Source organism: Entelurus aequoreus, linkage group LG27 (assembly GCF_033978785.1).
Source record: "Entelurus aequoreus isolate RoL-2023_Sb linkage group LG27, RoL_Eaeq_v1.1, whole genome shotgun sequence".
Lineage (NCBI taxonomy): Eukaryota > Metazoa > Chordata > Actinopteri > Syngnathiformes > Syngnathidae > Entelurus > Entelurus aequoreus.
This window is the reverse complement of record NC_084757.1, coordinates 6153448-6170947: the sequence shown is the minus strand read 5'-3', so window position 1 is coordinate 6170947 and position 17500 is coordinate 6153448. Positions and strand designations below refer to the sequence as shown.

The window sequence follows — 17500 nt, the reverse complement described above, 5'->3', positions numbered from 1 at the left end:
ACTGAAAGCCACTACTAGCGACCACGCAGTCTGATAGTTTATATATCAATGATGACATCTTAACATTGCAACACATGCCAATACGGCCGGGTTAACTTATAAAGTGACATTTTAAATTTCCCGCTAAACTTCCGGTTGAAAAACTCCTTTGGATATGATTTATGCGCGTGACGTCACAAAATCCACGGAAGTGGTTGGACCCCATCTGACCCGATACAGAAACCTCTTGTTTTCTTCGACAAAATTCCACAGTATTCTGGACATCTGTGTTGGTGAATCTTTTGCTATTTGTTTAATGAACAATGGAGGCTGCAAAGAAGAACGTTGTAGGTGGGATCGATCGGTGTATTAGCGGCTAAGTACAATACTTACAGCAACACAACAAGGACTACTTACTTAGCAGACGCCTAGCCGATGCTAGCACCAAACCCACGGATGAAGTCCTTCGTCGCGCCGTCGATCGCTGGAACGCAGGTGAGCACGGCTGTTGATGGGAAGATGAGGGCTGGCTGGCGTAGGTGGAGCGCTAATGTTTTATCATAGTTCTGTGAGGTTCGGTTGCTAAGTTGCTAAATTAGCCTTAGCGTCGTTAGCAACAGCATTGTTAAGCCTTACCAGGCTGAGAATTTTTAACTGTGTATTTACATGTACATGGTTTAATAGTATTGTTGATCTTCTGTCTATCCTTCCAGTCAGGGGTTTATTTATTTTGTTTCTATCTTCATTTGAGAACGATGCTAGCACGTTAGCTCAGTAGCTAAGTGTGTCACCGATGTATTGTCGTGGAGATAAAAGTCACTTTAAATGTCCATTTCGCGTTCTCGACTCTCATTTTCAAGAGGATATAGTATCCCAGGTGGTTTAAAATACAAATCCGTGATCCACAATAGAAAAAGGAGAGTGTGGAATCCAATGAGCCAGCTTGTACCTAAGTTACGGTCAGAGCGAAAAAAGATACGTCCATCACTGCCTCTCTAGTCCTTCACTGTAACGTTCCTCATCTACGAATCTTTCATCCTCAGCTCAAATTAATGGGGTAATCGTCACTTTCTCGGTCCGAATCTCTCTCGCTCCATTGTAAACAACGGGGAATTGTGAGGAATACTAGCTCCTGTGACGTCACGCTACTTCCGCTACAGGCAAGGCTTTTTTTTATCAGCGAGCAAAAGTTGCGAACTTTATCGTCGATTTTCTCTACTAAATCCTTTCAGCAAAAATATGGCAATATCGCGAAATGATCAAGTATGACACATAGAATGGATCTGCTATTCCCGTTTAAATAAAAAAAAATCATTTCAGTAGGCCTTTAAAACAATGTTGCAAATCAGTTGTATTTGTAAATTGAGACAACGCTCGTTGGATCCACGTTGTTGGTTGGGAAATGACCATAGTTCAACGGTCAAATCAATGTCACAACCTGACATTGAATAAACGTTGTCAAAAAGTATGTTGTTTTAACGTTGTATTTGTGTTGTAGAATATTGGTTGGAAAATGACCAAAATTCAACGGTCAAATCAACATCACAACCTGACATGGAATAAACGTTGTCAAAAAGTATGTTGTTTCAACATTGTACTTGTGTTGTAGAACAGTGGTCCCCAACTACCGGTCCGCGGCCCGGTACTGGTCCGTGGACCGATTGGTACCGGGCCGCGCAAGAAATAAAAAATAAATAAAAATAAAAATGAAAAGTATTTATTTTTTATTAAATCAACATAAAAAACACAATATATACATTATATATCAATATAGATCAATACAGTCTGCAGGGATACAGTCCGTAAGCACACATGATTGTATTTCTTTATGAAAAAAATAAAATAAAAATAAAAAAATAAAAAAATCCCCCGCCCCTCTCCCCCGTCCGTGGGACAAATTTTCAAGCGTTGACCGGTCCCCAGCTACAAAAAGGTTGGGGACCACTGTTGTACAATATTGGTTGGAAATGACCATAGTTCAACGGTCAAATCAACGTCAGAACCTGACATTGATTAAACGTTGTAAAAAGTACATTGTTTCAACGTTGTATTTGTGTTGTAGAATATTGGTTGGAGAATGACCATAGTTCAATGTCAAATCACGTCAGAACCCAACATTGATTGACCATTGTCAAAAAGCATGTTGTTCCAACGTTATGTTTGAGTTGCTTAACGTCAGGACCTCATTCAACAAGTTGTCAACGTTGCTTCAATGTCTTGTGCCCGCTGGGGGGCCGACTCAAACGGACTCTGCCAAACCCTGCAAGTCGGGATAGTCCAAACTTTTTCCCGCCAATGGCTGTGAGCGACGGTGCTTAGTCCAAATGCGATGTGCTGGATGTTAGCCACCATGCTAAGCCTTTGCAAGCAAACTCCGTAGTCCCAGCCTGCTTGAACGTCATGAAAACACACATTTCCTAGCAAGTTGTTGTCTTCACCGGGCTACATGTAAACATGTTGGTAGGCTAGCCTTATTAGCATGAATGCCAGGACTGTCTAAAGCTTACTGCATATAGAAAGTTAAAGGCCTACTGAAATTATTTTTTTTTATTTAAACGGGAATAGCAGATCCATTCTATGTGTCATACTTGATCATTTCGCGATATTGCCATATTTTTGCTGAAAGGATTTAGTAGAGAAAATCGACGATAAAGTTCGCAACTTTTGCTCGCTGATAAAAAAAAGCCTTGCCTGTAGCGGAAGTAGCGTGACGTCACAGGAGCTAGTATTCCTCACAATTCCCCGTTGTTTACAATGGAGCGAGAGAGATTCGGACCGAGAAAGTGATGATTACCCCATTAATTTGAGCGAGGATGAAAGATTCGTAGATGAGGAACGTTACAGTGAAGGACTTGAGAGGCAGCGATGGACGTATCTTTTTTCGCTCTGACCGTAACTTAGGTACAAGCTGGCTCATTGGATTCCACACTCTCTCCTTTTTCTATTGTGGATCACGGATTTGTATTTTAAACCACCTGGGATACTATATCCTCTTGAAAATGAGAGTCGAGAACGTGAAATGGACATTCACAGTGACTGAACATGTAAATACACGGTTAATATTTTTCAGCTTGGCGAAGCTAAAAAAATAGAAGCTAACCTAGCTACGTAGCCAACGTGATAGCATCAGTCTCAAATGCAGATAGAAACTAAATAAAAAAAAACCCTGACTGGAAGGATAGACAGAAGATCAACAATACTATTAAACCATGAACATGTAAATACACGGTTAATATTTTTCAGCTTGGCGAAGCTAAAAAAATAGAAGCTAACTTAGATGCGGCGGCGGGCGTTGTACGCTTTTGACGACACCCCGGCCGCCATCAGAGTCGGCAAGAAACATATATTTCCCCAAAGTTACGTACGTGACATGCACATATCGACATGCACGTACGGGCAAGCGATCAAATGTTTGGAAGCCAAAGCTGTACTCTTCGTAGTGCGTCTGCTATCCTGCTCAAAACACAACACAACCTCCTGGTGTTGGTGTTGCTACAGCCAGCCGCTAATACACCGATCGCACCTACAGCTTTCTTCTTTGCAGCCTCCATTGTTCATTAAACAAATTGCAAAAGATTCACCAACACAGATGTCCAGAATACTGTGGAATTTTGTCGAAGAAAACAGAGGTATTTGAATTGGGTCCAAACACTTCCCTTGACCTCGTGACGTCACGTGCATACGTCATCATACCGCGACGTTTTCAACCGGAAGTTTAGCGGGAAATTTAAAATGTCACTTTATAAGTTAAGTGGCATGTGTTGCAATGTTAAGATTTCATCATTGATATATAAACTATCAGACTGCGTGGTCGCTAGTAGTGGCTTTCAGTAGGCCTTTAAAGGATGATTTTCTTCACAGTTTAATTCATTAAATATGCTAATATCAACTAGTTTGATATTAGCATATTTCATTAATTGAGTTTTGCTTGTGTTGAATTATGCTAAGCTATTACAGAAATGTCAAGAAAAACATCTAAACATTGTGGTATTGGTGACATTAAGAACCGGGGGGCCGGAGTTCTGCCTTCACTTAGTGGTTAGAGCAGGGGTCACCAACCTTTTTGAAAGCAAGAGCTACTTCTTGGGTACTGATTAATGCGAAGGGCTACCAGTTTGATACACACTTAAATAAATTGCCAGAAATAGCCAATTTGCTCAATTTACCTTTAACTCTATGTTATTATTAATAATTAATGATATTTACACTTAATTGAACGGTTTAAAAGAGGAGAAAACATGAAAAAAATGACAATTAAATTTTGAAACATAGTTTATCTTCAATTTCGACTCTTTAAAATTCAAAATTCAACCGAAAAAAAGAAGAGAAAAACTAGCTAATTCGAATCTTTTTGAAAAAATTAAATAAATAATTTATGGAACATCATTAGTAATCTTTCCTGATTAAGATTCATTTTAGAATTTTGATGACATGTTTTAAATAGGTTAAAATCCAATCTACACTTTGTTAGAATAACAAATTGGACCAAGCTATATTTCTAACAAAGACAAATCATTATTTCTTCTAGATTTTACAAAACAAAAATTTTAAAAGAAATTCAAAAGACTTTGAAATAATATTAAAATTTGATTCTACAGATTTTCTATATTTGCCAGAATAATTTTTTTGAATTTTAATCATAATAAGTTTGAAGAAATATTTCACAAATATTCTTTGTCAAAAAAACAGAAGCTAAAATGAAGAATTAAATTAAAATGTATTTATTATTCTTTACAATAATAAAAAATAAAAAAATTACTTGAACATTGTCAGAATTGTCAGGAAAGAAGAGGAAGGAATTTAAAAGGTAAAAAGGTATATGTGTTAAAAAATCCTAAAATCATTTTTAAGGTTGTATTTTTTTCTAAAATTGTCTTTCTGAAAGTTATAAGAAGCAAAGTAAAACAAATAATGAATTTATTTAAACAAGTGAAGACCAAGTCTTTAAAATATTTTCTTGGATTTTCAAATTCTATTTGAGTTTTGTCTCTCTTAGAATTAAAAATGTCGGGCAAAGCGAGACCAGCTTGCTGGTAAATAAATACAATTTAAAAAATAGAGGCAGCTCACTGGTAAGTGCTGCTATTTGAGCTATTTTTAGAACAGGCCGGCGGGCTACTCATCTGGTCCTTACGGGCTACCTGGTGCCCGCGGGCACCGCGTTGGTGACCCCTGGGTTAGAGTGTCCGCCCTGAGATGGGTAGGTTGTGAGTTCAAACCCCGGCCGAGTCATACCAAAGACTATAAAAATGGGAGCCATTACCTCCCTGCTTGGCACTCAGCATCAAGGCTTGGAATTGGGGGTTAAATCACCAAAAATGATTCCCGGGCGCGACCACCGCTGCTGCTCACTGCTCCCCTGTGGGTATGGGTCAAATGCAGAGGATAATTTCACCGCACCAAGTGTGTGTGAGACAACCAGTGTCACTTTAACTTTAACTTTAAACGTCGTTAAAAGTACATTCAACGTTGTATTTGTGTCGTAGAATATTGGTATTCTCAGTAGTTGTTTTGGTTTTTTTGCACAAAGTACGTGCAGATACTGTATGTTTGGAGGAGTTGAATACCTGCGGAGTGACCTAACCCAGCAGGCACAAGACATAAAACAACATTGAGAACTTGTTGAATTAGGTCCTGAGGTTGAGCAACACAAACTTAACGCTGGAACAACATGCCTTTTTTTTTGTGACCTTGAATTGAACATTGAATTTTGGTCATTTTTCAACCCAACACACCCCTTTCTCACGGTCAAGACCTTCTCCATTCCCCACACTTTCACTCACCATCCACCACGTCTTGGCCGACACGTCGTAGCAGAGTTGCCACCTCACCGAGGAGCCCTTCGCCGCCTCGCAGCCTGTGGATAGCGTTGCCATGACGACGCCCACAAGTGGTCAAACTGCCATGGTTGAAGTCCTACGGTTTCACGGCTGATTCTTCAAATCCCAGCAACCAAAATCAGACGGCGAAGGAAATATCCCATAATCTTCTTCTTCTAAATGTCAACTATTTCCTGTTCCCCCGTGCGGGTCCTGTCACTCACAACTGAGCGGGCCCATCAAGGAGCAGCTCAGCTCCTGAACATCCTCCAAAAAACTGCCAAAAAAAAGCCCCTTAGGAGGTGTCGTCACTGAGAAGACGAGGATTTGAGTCTTCATCAAATGCTTCTTAGAGTGCACATCACACACACACACACACACACACACACACACACACACACACACACACACACACACACACACACACACACACACACACACACACACACACACACACACACACACACACACACACACACACACACACACACACACACACACACACACACACACACACACACACACACACCGGCGTGTAGTGAAGCAGCTTTTTCTTCCAAAACTATTTCGCTTCTTAGGACAGTTTGAATTATTTGGAATTGATTAGTGTGTATTTGATCATCAAAAGGGTAAAGATTCAGTTTGTGTAAAAAACACACGTGTTGAAATGAAGTTAAATGACATATTTAGTCTGCATGTCCAGGAAGTCAATGACTTGCACGCTCTTTAGTGTAAGAAAACATTCCATTATTTCTATCCTCGTTATACTTCATGTCTGACACAAACCACCACAACAGTTTATTACTACAAATATGTGAAACAATGCCCCCACCAACGTATGTGTCCTGCACATCTCCTGTATACTGTATGTCCTTACCATTATTTGTCCTCCATGTCCTTTGCTTCTTAACCACAGCGGTACTCAGTTGCAGTACACTTTTCCACCACTTGTGGCAGTAACGACGATATCAAGTCATAGAGAAGTCTCTCAAGCGCAAAAATGACGACTTAAGCGGTGAAGCTGTGTTTTCATTTGCACTTAAATTGCTTTGACAGTTTATTTAGGAAACATATATTTTATTATTACCGAATTTTCCGGACCATAGGGCGCACCGGATTATAAGGCGCACTGCCGATGAATGGTCTATTTTTGATTTTTTTTTTCATATATAAGGCGTACCGGATTATAAGGCGCACTGCTGATGAATGGTCTATTTTTGATTTTTTTTTTCATATATAAGGCGTACCGGATTATAAGGCGCACTGCTGATTAATGGTCTATTTTTGATTATTTTTTCATATATAAGGCGCACCGGATTATAAGGCGCACTGCCGATTAATGATCTATTTTTGATTTTTTTTTTCATATATAAGGCGCACCGGATTATAAGGTGCACTGCCGATGAATGGTCTATTTTTGATTTTTTTTTCCATATATAAGGCGCACCGGATTATAAGGCGCACTGCCGATGAATGGTCTATTTTTTATTTTTTTTTTCATATATAAGGCGCACCGGATTATAAGGCGCACTGCCGATGAATGGTCTATTTTTGATTTTTTTTTTCATATATAAGGCGTACCGGATTATAAGGCGCACTGCTGATGAATGGTCTATTTTTGATTTTTTTTTTCATATATAAGGCGTACCGGATTATAAGGCGCACTGCTGATTAATGGTCTATTTTTGATTATTTTTTCATATATAAGGCGCACCGGATTATAAGGCGCACTGCCGATTAATGATCTATTTTTGATTTTTTTTTTCATATATAAGGCGCACCGGATTATAAGGTGCACTGCCGATGAATGGTCTATTTTTGATTTTTTTTTCCATATATAAGGCGCACCGGATTATAAGGCGCACTGCCGATGAATGGTCTATTTTTTTTTTTTTTTCATATATAAGGCGCACCGGATTATAAGGCGCACTGCCGATGAATGGTCTATTTTTGATTTTTTTTTTCATATATAAGGCGTACCGGATTATAAGGCGCACTGCTGATTAATGGTCTATTTTTGATTATTTTTCCATATATAAGGCGCACCGGATTATAAGGCGCACTGCCGATTAATGATCTATTTTTGATTTTTTTTTTCATATATAAGGCGCACCGGATTATAAGGTGCACTGCCGATGAATGGTCTATTTTTGATTTTTTTTTCCATATATAAGGCGCACCGGATTATAAGGCGCACTGCCGATGAATGGTCTATTTTTGTTTTTTTTTTCCATATATAAGGCGCACCGGATTATAAGGCGCACTGCCGATGAATGGTCTATTTTTGATTTTTTTTCATATATAAGGCGCACCGGATTATAAGGCGCATTAAAGGCCTACTGAAATGAATTTTTTTTATTTAAACGGGAATAGCAGATCCATTCTATGTGTCATACTTGATCATTTTGCGATATTGCCATATTTTTGCTGAAAGGATTTAGTAGAGAACAACGTCGATAAAGTTCGCAACTTTTGGTCTCTGATAAAAAAAAGCCTTGCCTATACCGGAAGTAGCGTGACGTAGTCAGTTGAACAGCTCCTCACATTTTCCTATTCTTTTCAATGCAGCGAGAGCGATTCGGACCGAGAAAGTGACGATTACCCCATTAATTTGAGCCAGGATGAAAGATTCGTGGATGAGGATCGTTAGAGTTAATGACTAGAATGGAGTGCAAGACATATCTTTTTTCGCTCTGACCGTAACTTAGGTACAAGCTGGCTCATTGGATTCCACACTCTCTCCTTTTTCTATTGTGGATCACGGATTTGTATTTGAAACCACCTGGGATACTATATCCTCTTGAAAATGAGAGTCGAGAACGCGAAATGGACATTCACAGTGACTTTTATCTCCACGACAATACATCGACGAAACACTTTAGCTACAGAGCTAATGTGATAGCATCGTGCTTAACTGCAGATAGAAACAGAAGAAATAAACCCCTGACTGGAAGGATAGATAGAAGATCAACAATACTACCAAACTCTGGACCTGTAACTACACGGTTAATGCTGTGCCGCCTGGCGAAGCCCAGCAATGCTGTTGCTAACGACGCCATTGAAGCTAACTTAGCTACGGCACCTCGACAGAGCTATGCTAAAAACATTAGCTCTGCACCTACGCCAGCCCTCATCTACTCATCAACACCCGTGCTCACCTGCGTTCCAGCGATCAACAGCGTGACGAAGGACTTTACTACCATGATCGGTGCGGTCGGGGGCCCGGAGACGGAGGAAGTCAACCCAGACAGGTGAGGACAGCGGCGCTGCGGCAGACGGCGTTGTAGCTTTCAACGACACCCAGGCCGCCATCAGAGTCGGCAAGAAACATATATTTCCCCAAAGTTACGTACGTGACATGCACATAGCGACACGCACGTACGGGCAAGCGATCAAATGTTTGGAAGCCAAAGCTGTACTCACCGTAGCGCGTCTGCTATCCTGCTCAAAGTCCTCCTGGTTGTGTTGCTGCCGCCAGCCGCTAATACACCGATCCCACCTACAGCTTTCTTCTTTGCAGTCTCCATTGTTCATTGAACAAATTGCAAAAGATTCACCAACACAGATGTCCAGAATACTGTGGAATTATGTGGTGAAAACAGACGACTTAAGCTGGCCACCGTGCTATTCCAAAATGTCTGCTTCAACCCGTGACGTCACGCGCATACGTCATCATACATAGACCTTTTCAGCCGGAAGTTTCCCGGGAAATGTAAAATGTCACTTTATAAGTTAACCCGGCCGTATTGGCATGTGTTGCAATGTTAAGATTTCATCATTGATATATAAACTATCAGACTACGTGGTCGCTAGTAGTGGCTTTCAGTAGGTCTTAAGTGAGTCCAAAACTAACAGAACATAACAAAAACATGATCAGGGCCACGGATCATGACAACTTCAATCAATAATGGAGCAGCATCTCCTCATCCGGAAACAACATCAACAACGCCGGAAAAACCGTCCGACCCAGGGTTCCTGCACCTTTTCAAGGGCCAAATTCAAGCACTTTTTAAGGACTTTCCAGATCAATTTTCCAGTTTTTCCAGTAGCCTTCAAAAGGCGAAAACCAGTGTGAGTCAATCCATAGCCTTGTTGTTTGAGGTCTGTAGGGAAAATAGGGAAAATGTGCTAAAAGCTAAGCCTAACATAGAAGCAGCAGTTATCAGGAACTGAATGGGGCATAGAAAACGAAGCAGTGTGACTATTCAATGTCATTGGTGTTTGCAAACCTGTCTCCATTTGTCTTCTTTTTCACATTTCTTGTTCTTTTTCCTACTTCCAATTCCAGCAGTCAATGACATGGAACAAAACTGACTGATTCACAGCGTATTTGTGCTTGTAAACTGCATAACGTGATATAAATACACTCAATTTCACTCATCAAATAACTAAACTGTTCCACATTAATATAAGGACAATAAATTAAAGTTATTAACAAAACTGTTCCACATTAATATAAGGACAATAAATTAAAGTTATTAACAAAACTGTTCCACATTAATATAAGGACAATAAATTAAAGTTTGTTTGACAACACCTCAGTCACCTTTCATTAAGCACATCTAGCCTTAGAACTGCGGCTATGCTAAGAAATCAACAAAAAGACAAAAGTTAGCTTTTTTTTGCTCTCACTGAGTTAGCCAGACAAGTTAAGTAGACAATGAAAATAATAGAGCAAGAAATGCATACAACCATGTTGTGTAAAAACTACAAAATCATCCATATTAACTCAGCTCTAAGTTGTGGAAAAGGTTACAAACGATACATTACATGACCTTCACAGTACAATAATGCAACCATTTGAATGCAATTAACCAAAACGACAAAATGTAACTGGTTTGCTTTAACTGAGGTAGTCGGACAAGTTAAGTAGACAACCAAAATAATGGAGCAAAAAATACATCCAACCATGTTGTATAAAAACTCAAAAAAAAGTGCAAATTAATAAGAACTTCCGCAAACATAAGTGATATTTTATCTTTGAATAAAAAATAAAAATACAAATAAAAATACTTTTCAGCAGGCTACATGTGGATTTGGTCCACGTTTTATCCAAAGTTTATATTTGCAAGAAATGCATACAACTATGTTGTGTAAAAACTACAAAATCATTGATATTAACTCAGCTCTGTCGTGACGTGGATCTTAACGCAGCACACTGCGAGGATTGTTTTCCCGGGATGCAAACGGACGTGACCGGACAAGTCTTGCAGGTAAAAACAGGATTGAATCTTGACTCAAAAGTACTACAAAACAAAAGGCGCACACAAGAACTTGGCGCAGGGAACAAAACTAAGACTTTACGTAAACTATGAAGATAAAATAAACAACACTTACTGTGGCATGAAAAGTGAAAACCGAGCATGAGCAGAACATGACATGAACATCAGCATGAAACTATCAGCACGGAGCAAGAACCGAGTATCAACACGAGCAGAGCAACAAATGAACAATGTCAATGTCGCCAGGACGACTAACTGAAAAAGACAGGCTTAAATCATAATGTCATGATTAGAGGCAGGTGCGTGTGTCAAATGAGTCAGGTGAAAACAATGAGTTGCCCTGGTGACCAAACAAGGGAGCGCAAACAGGAACTATGGAGTCTTAAACCGAACAGAACATAACTGAGATCTCGACCAGGCCTGGCCCTAACCAATCTGGCGCCATAGGCAAGATTTTAGGTGGCGCCCCCCCACCACATCGGCAGTGAAGTGTATATACTCACAAGAAACCGAATAGCTTTGTCTTTGACCTTTTTTTACTTAAAGAAAGTAAATTAACATATTATATGAGAATAATATAATATATATGATTATCTTTAACCGAATCACAGCAGTGCTCAAATTAAAAAAACGCATTTCCTCTCATGTGATATTGCTTAATTAACATTAATGATGTGCACTTTAACAACTAGGCTTACAACTGTACCTAATATATAAAGGGGTGGAAAAGTGACTATTACCTGCAGGGCAAACATTAGCTAACCAGAAGGCAATAACAATGTCAACAAAAAACACCTGCTTAAAAGATCTAATACAAATGTCCCTGAGGAATGTAAGGTGGGAGTACTGTAATTACCTAACGTTACATTATTATTTTCCATAACAATTAGCCCCCTCCACAATATTAACCCGACATTAAAACAGAACTAGCTATTTATTGATTAGCAATTGCAGAATCATGTAACATTAGCTTAATGCTAAAAAGCCAGGTTACTATCACAGACAAATAATGTCATGTAGGCTAACGTTACCTACCTGCTACCTCTGTCTTTTTCTCGTTTCTCCTCTTCTTTTCTCTTTTTTCTTCCCTGGGCACCTGACAGTTTTGGCCGTTTTGACATCTTGTGTTAATTTTTTTGATGTGGTGACGTCCAAAAAGAGTCATGATACGGGAAGGGAGGGGGCGCACCATGCTGTGACAAATAATATTTCTATTAAATAGGCTTTACTTTGCATTGTAATTAACGTGGGATTATTTTTCGTATTTAGAAATAATAGTACCAACTTTTTTTTCTTTTTTTTTTTTTCTCCAACATTTGTGGCACTGGTGTGGCGCCCCCTGATGGACGGCGCCCTTAGCATTTGCCTATACGGCCTATGCCACGGGCCGGCCCTGATCTAGACCACAGATCATGACAAACTCTAAGTTGTGGAAAAGGTTATAAATGATACATTACATGACCTTCATAGTACAAACTAGTCCAATAATGCAACCATTTTAATGCAATTAACCAAAACGACAAAATGTAACTGGTTTGCTTTAACTGAGGTAGTCGGACAAGTTAAGTAGACAACCAAAATAATGGAGCAAAAAATTAGGGATGATGCTCGAAACCGGTTTTCCTGGTTGTTCGATAAGAAAAGAACCGAGTCCTCGGACTCGAATCCCTTTTTGAGAACAGGTACCCGTTACCGAGACCACTATAGTAAAGAAAAAGAGTTGGTTCTTTATTCGAATCCCTGGGAACGAATCCCGTCCCGACAAGAAATGCCCCGTGGGACATTGCAAGAAATGACGTCACGTAGCTCAGTCATTAGGCGCAGATAGGGAAAGCAGGAAAACAATGGACCGGAAAAAGTGCTCCAAGGCTTGGCTTCATTTCACCCCAAAAAACGAGGAAGCGGCAATATGCAATTATTGCCAGGCTTGGCTGTCGTGTAAGCGGGGGAAGCACAACAAGCGTGTCGTGTCTTCGAAGCAGCGGCAGAGACGACGAAGAACGCCCCTCTTCTTCTGCCAGCTGCCCAAGTCCCAGCTACAGTGGCGGTGACGCCGGTGAGTAACTGACGTTAACTGTTGTCGGTTCATTTCCATATCTGCTCACCTGTAGTAACGTTACCTCTTATGTCAACCAGGACTGCGGTAATGTTAGCAAGACTAACGTTACCTAAGCATAGTCAGCGGCTAACGGTAGCGTCAACGTTAGGCTGACCATACGTCCTCTTTTCCCCGGACATGTCCTCTTTTGCAGGGGTGTCCGGGCGGGTTTTTTTTAAATGCCTCAAATGTCCGGCATTTTGAGTTAGGGTTGCGTGTATTTTCAATGTACGTTCAGGGTTAAGTTAAGAAGGGGTTAAAAAAAACAACTGAAGGTGCGCGCACGTAGCAACATTCGTGAGGGAGGGGCAGAGACACAGAGCGAGAGAGCTAGTGAGTGGAGAGACATCCATCCATCCATCCATTTTTTTTACCGCTTATTCCCTTCGGTTGATTTGCGGGAAAAGTATTCGTGTTTTCGTCCTGGCCGTGACACATGGGAAGCAGAATGCACTGTGTGCAAAGCAGGAACGTATGTATCTGTGGCAAATAAAGGGGCCAACAATCTACAAGCCCATATGGACACTACAAAGCACAACACAGCTGTGCAGGGCGAGAGCTCGTCTGCTGTTTTTTGTTTAAATTTCATTAACTTGTTTTGAGGCATTATTTAAGTTTAGATTATATACAAGAGGTTATTTTGAATATTTCTACCTCTGCAATTTTTTTCCCAAAACTGTGAATGTTACAGAATATAAGTGTGACTTATTTTGTAATATTGTCAAGCAGTGTTGGCGTTAACGCACTTTTTGTGTCTTTTTAACGCATTGAAATCAGAAAGATTTTTTTTTTTACCATTTGTGGCCCACAGCTAATGTTTTAAAGGCCCACGGCACATTCTAAAAATACTATTAAAATAAACAAAAACATAACAAAAGTGAAATAAAAAAGCTTAAAGGTTAAATGTCATTTAGAAAAAGTTGCAATGTTGACTAATAAAACAAAGCTGTTTTTTTTTTCTTCTTTCAAACGGTCATTGCTCAATACATAATATTGAATCAAAATCAACGTTATTATCAATTATTGACCTATCCAAGGTTCCCATTACTTCACATCAAATATTACACTTTGAAAAATATTTTTGGTGGAAGATTTTGCATTTTTTGTGTGTTTGCCATAAAAAACATAGTTTTGTTTAACAAAAAAGGGCGGAAAACAAACAAACAAAAAAAACAACATAAACAAAACTAAAACATTTTGAAATGAGGAATAGATCTGAAGTTGATGTAGACTCCAGAGATTTAAGCGTTAAATGTAAAATGTATGTACAGTATACCCTGGCACACCATTATCATCATTTCATGACCCAAGCAAAACACTTTTTACACTTTTATACTAAAATAAATACACCTACAACTTATTCAATAAAAACATAGAAAAACCTACCAGCAGCGGTAAAGTTTAGATCCATGAAGGAAAGAAGAAAGTGAATGAATGTTTATAACTGAATACATTTACATATGTATACACATTTATTTTCTTTTGTATTATCTTTTTTAATGAATGAAGTAACGTTTATGACAACATTTTTCCAAAACACAATATAGAATATGAGATATAACCGGATCATGCATACATTTGTCATTTGTTTTCAAAACGCTTACAAAAAAGAGGGACCCCAAAAATGTACTGTGGGACCCCATTTTTATGACTTGATGGGGTCCCTGGGACCCCATTTTGAAAATTCCTAGCGCCAACACTGATGTCAACAGAGGAGAAAAAAATGCTTTATTTAAATAAATATATTATTTATAAAGCAAGTTGGAGTATCATTGGCAAATGTTCACCTAGTCCCGGCCTTGGCACGCATATATGTGTCCTCTTCCCGCCTTGGCACGCATATATGTGTCCTCTTCCCGCCTTGGCACGCATATATGTGTCCTCTTTTTGGGATTTCACAATATGGTCAGCCTAGTTAACGTGAGCCTTTTTGTATGTGTCTGATAATGTTATCTTGTAGCCTACACCACGACAGAGCTTGCAAGTCTGTCTAATAAACTAGTGCTTTCTTTATTTCTTTACTTTATTTGGAACATGAACACACTTACAGTATAAAACATCACAGTTTCATATCATTTCACTTTACACGAGTAGGAAGAAGTAAAGCTTATTTAATCCTTCCCCTTTCCCACTTCATAGCGTTTACAAATATATACATCATTTACTGACCTTTTTATAATAAAATATGTGTGAATTAGTATATACAACAGTTTTGTAATATGTAATTAATTAATTCAGTCATTAATATACTGAGGTGAAGAATATCTTATTTTCAATAAGGTTGAAAGTATTTCTCATAATTCTTCTTCTTTGTACTTTGTAAGCATTTGAACAAGCTCTTAAAGTGGATCATATCAGTACAATGTTGAACTTCTTTACTTCATCCATTCCATCATTTCATTCCACATCATTTTAGCTGTTTGCAATTTTACCAAATCATCGAACTTGAATATTTTTGACTGAATAAATAAAGTGTTTATATGTTCTCTATATCCAACATTATGTATCAGTCTAATTGGTCTTTTTTGTAACACAGTTAACAAATGTAGTGCACATTTGTAGTTATTTCCCCACATTTCCGCACAATAACTCAGATATGGTAATACTATAGTAGCGAGCAGTAGAGAACGTGAAGTGATTTGTTAAACCAAATATTGTGTGTTTTTTTCCCACATACAACAACCTATCTGGACTCCATAAGAGAATCGATAAGGAATCGCTTCGATAAGACGATTCGATAATAGGCTCGAACTCGATCATTTCTTATCAAACATCATCCCTACAAAAAATACATCCAACCATGTTGGATTTCCTTTTTGCATACTTTGGATTTGGTCCACGTTTTATCCAAAGTTTGTATTTGTCATTTTCCATCCAATCTTCATTAAAAGCAGCGACGTGCGGTCAACTAAACACCAGGTGAGGCAGAGATACTTTTGGAGGTTATTTTTAACTTAAATTCACATGTGCAGCTCTAATCATTGTTGATGTAGGTTGCACAAAGTAAATAAATACATCAGCTATTATTACACTGCACTGTCAATACATTCATTATTCTACCCTCGCTACTCAATCCAGCGTGTGCAGCCAGACAGATAGTTAACAGCATGAAGAAATAGAAGCTTATGTGAGGTATTGAGATATTTTCCTTCCTAAGTTGTATTATTATTACACGTATTCCTTCATTTGTTAGACTGAAAATAAACATTAAAAAAGTATAATGTCGATTGCCAATTTTACATAAATAATGTCCATTGTGTATTTTACATAAATAAATAGAATGTTTAGTAATACATCCCCACAGTAAACTCAGATGTTTACACAGAAGCAAAACAACACCCACTTTGCACACAATTAAACCTAAGATGTATCTATCATCTCAGAACAAGCTAGTCAGGTTACTTCTAGACCTCCACCCCAGATCCCACCTCACTCCTACCCACTTCTCTAAAGTGGGCTGGCTCAAGGTGGAGGACAGAGTTAAACAACTTGCACTGAGCCTAGTCTATAAAATCCGCTACACCTCCCTGATACCGAAGTACATGTCAAACTACTTCCTTAACGTAAATGACCGCCATAACCACAACACCAGGGGGAGCTCCACTAACCACGTTAAACCCAGATTCCGAACTAACAAAGGTCTTAACTCATTCTCTTTCTATGCCACATCAATGTGGAATGCGCTCCCAACAGGTGTAAAAGAAAGGGCATCTCTATCCTCCTTCAAAACCGCAATAAAAGTTCACCTCCAGGCAGCTACAACCCTAAACTAACACCCTCCTCGGATTGCTAATAATCAAATGTAAACAATCAAATGCGGATACTTTTTCTTATGCCTTCTGATCTCTCTCTCTCTCTCTCTCTCTCTATGTCCACTACTTGATGCCCACCCCCCCCCCCCCTCCACACCCCTGATTGTAAATAATGTAAATAATTCAATGTGATTATCTTGTGTGATGACTGTATTATGATGATAGTATATATGATAGTATATATCTGTATCAGGAATCAATTTAAGTGGGCCCCGACTTAAACAAGTTGAGAAACTTATTTGGGTGTTACCATTTAGTGGTCAATTGTACGGAATATGTACTTCACTGTGCAACCTACTAATAAAAGTCTCAATCAAATCAATATATTGCCCTCTACTGGTCAAGTTCAGCGCTACATGTATTAAAAGCCTTTTAATCGCCAGAGTTACTCTCAGACAAAAAAAACCCAGCACGACCCCGAATACAAAAGACATTACAAAATCAGCAATTTCAATACAAAACAAAGTAAATATATTTATGCACAATAACTATTTAAACACATTTGACTAAGTTTCATGATGAAGCTTACACGTGTTGCTTCTTGTCTACAACACGTCGCTTAAAAGGTCC

The 17500-nt window shown here is 38.9% G+C and overlaps 1 protein-coding gene across 1 annotated transcript in view; it reads right to left on the bottom strand.

The window, feature by feature from the left end:
• The window catches only part of nfic (nuclear factor I/C), an 82297-nt gene that overhangs the window by 64439 nt on the left and 358 nt on the right, over window positions 1-17500 (bottom strand). The window lies entirely within an intron of this gene.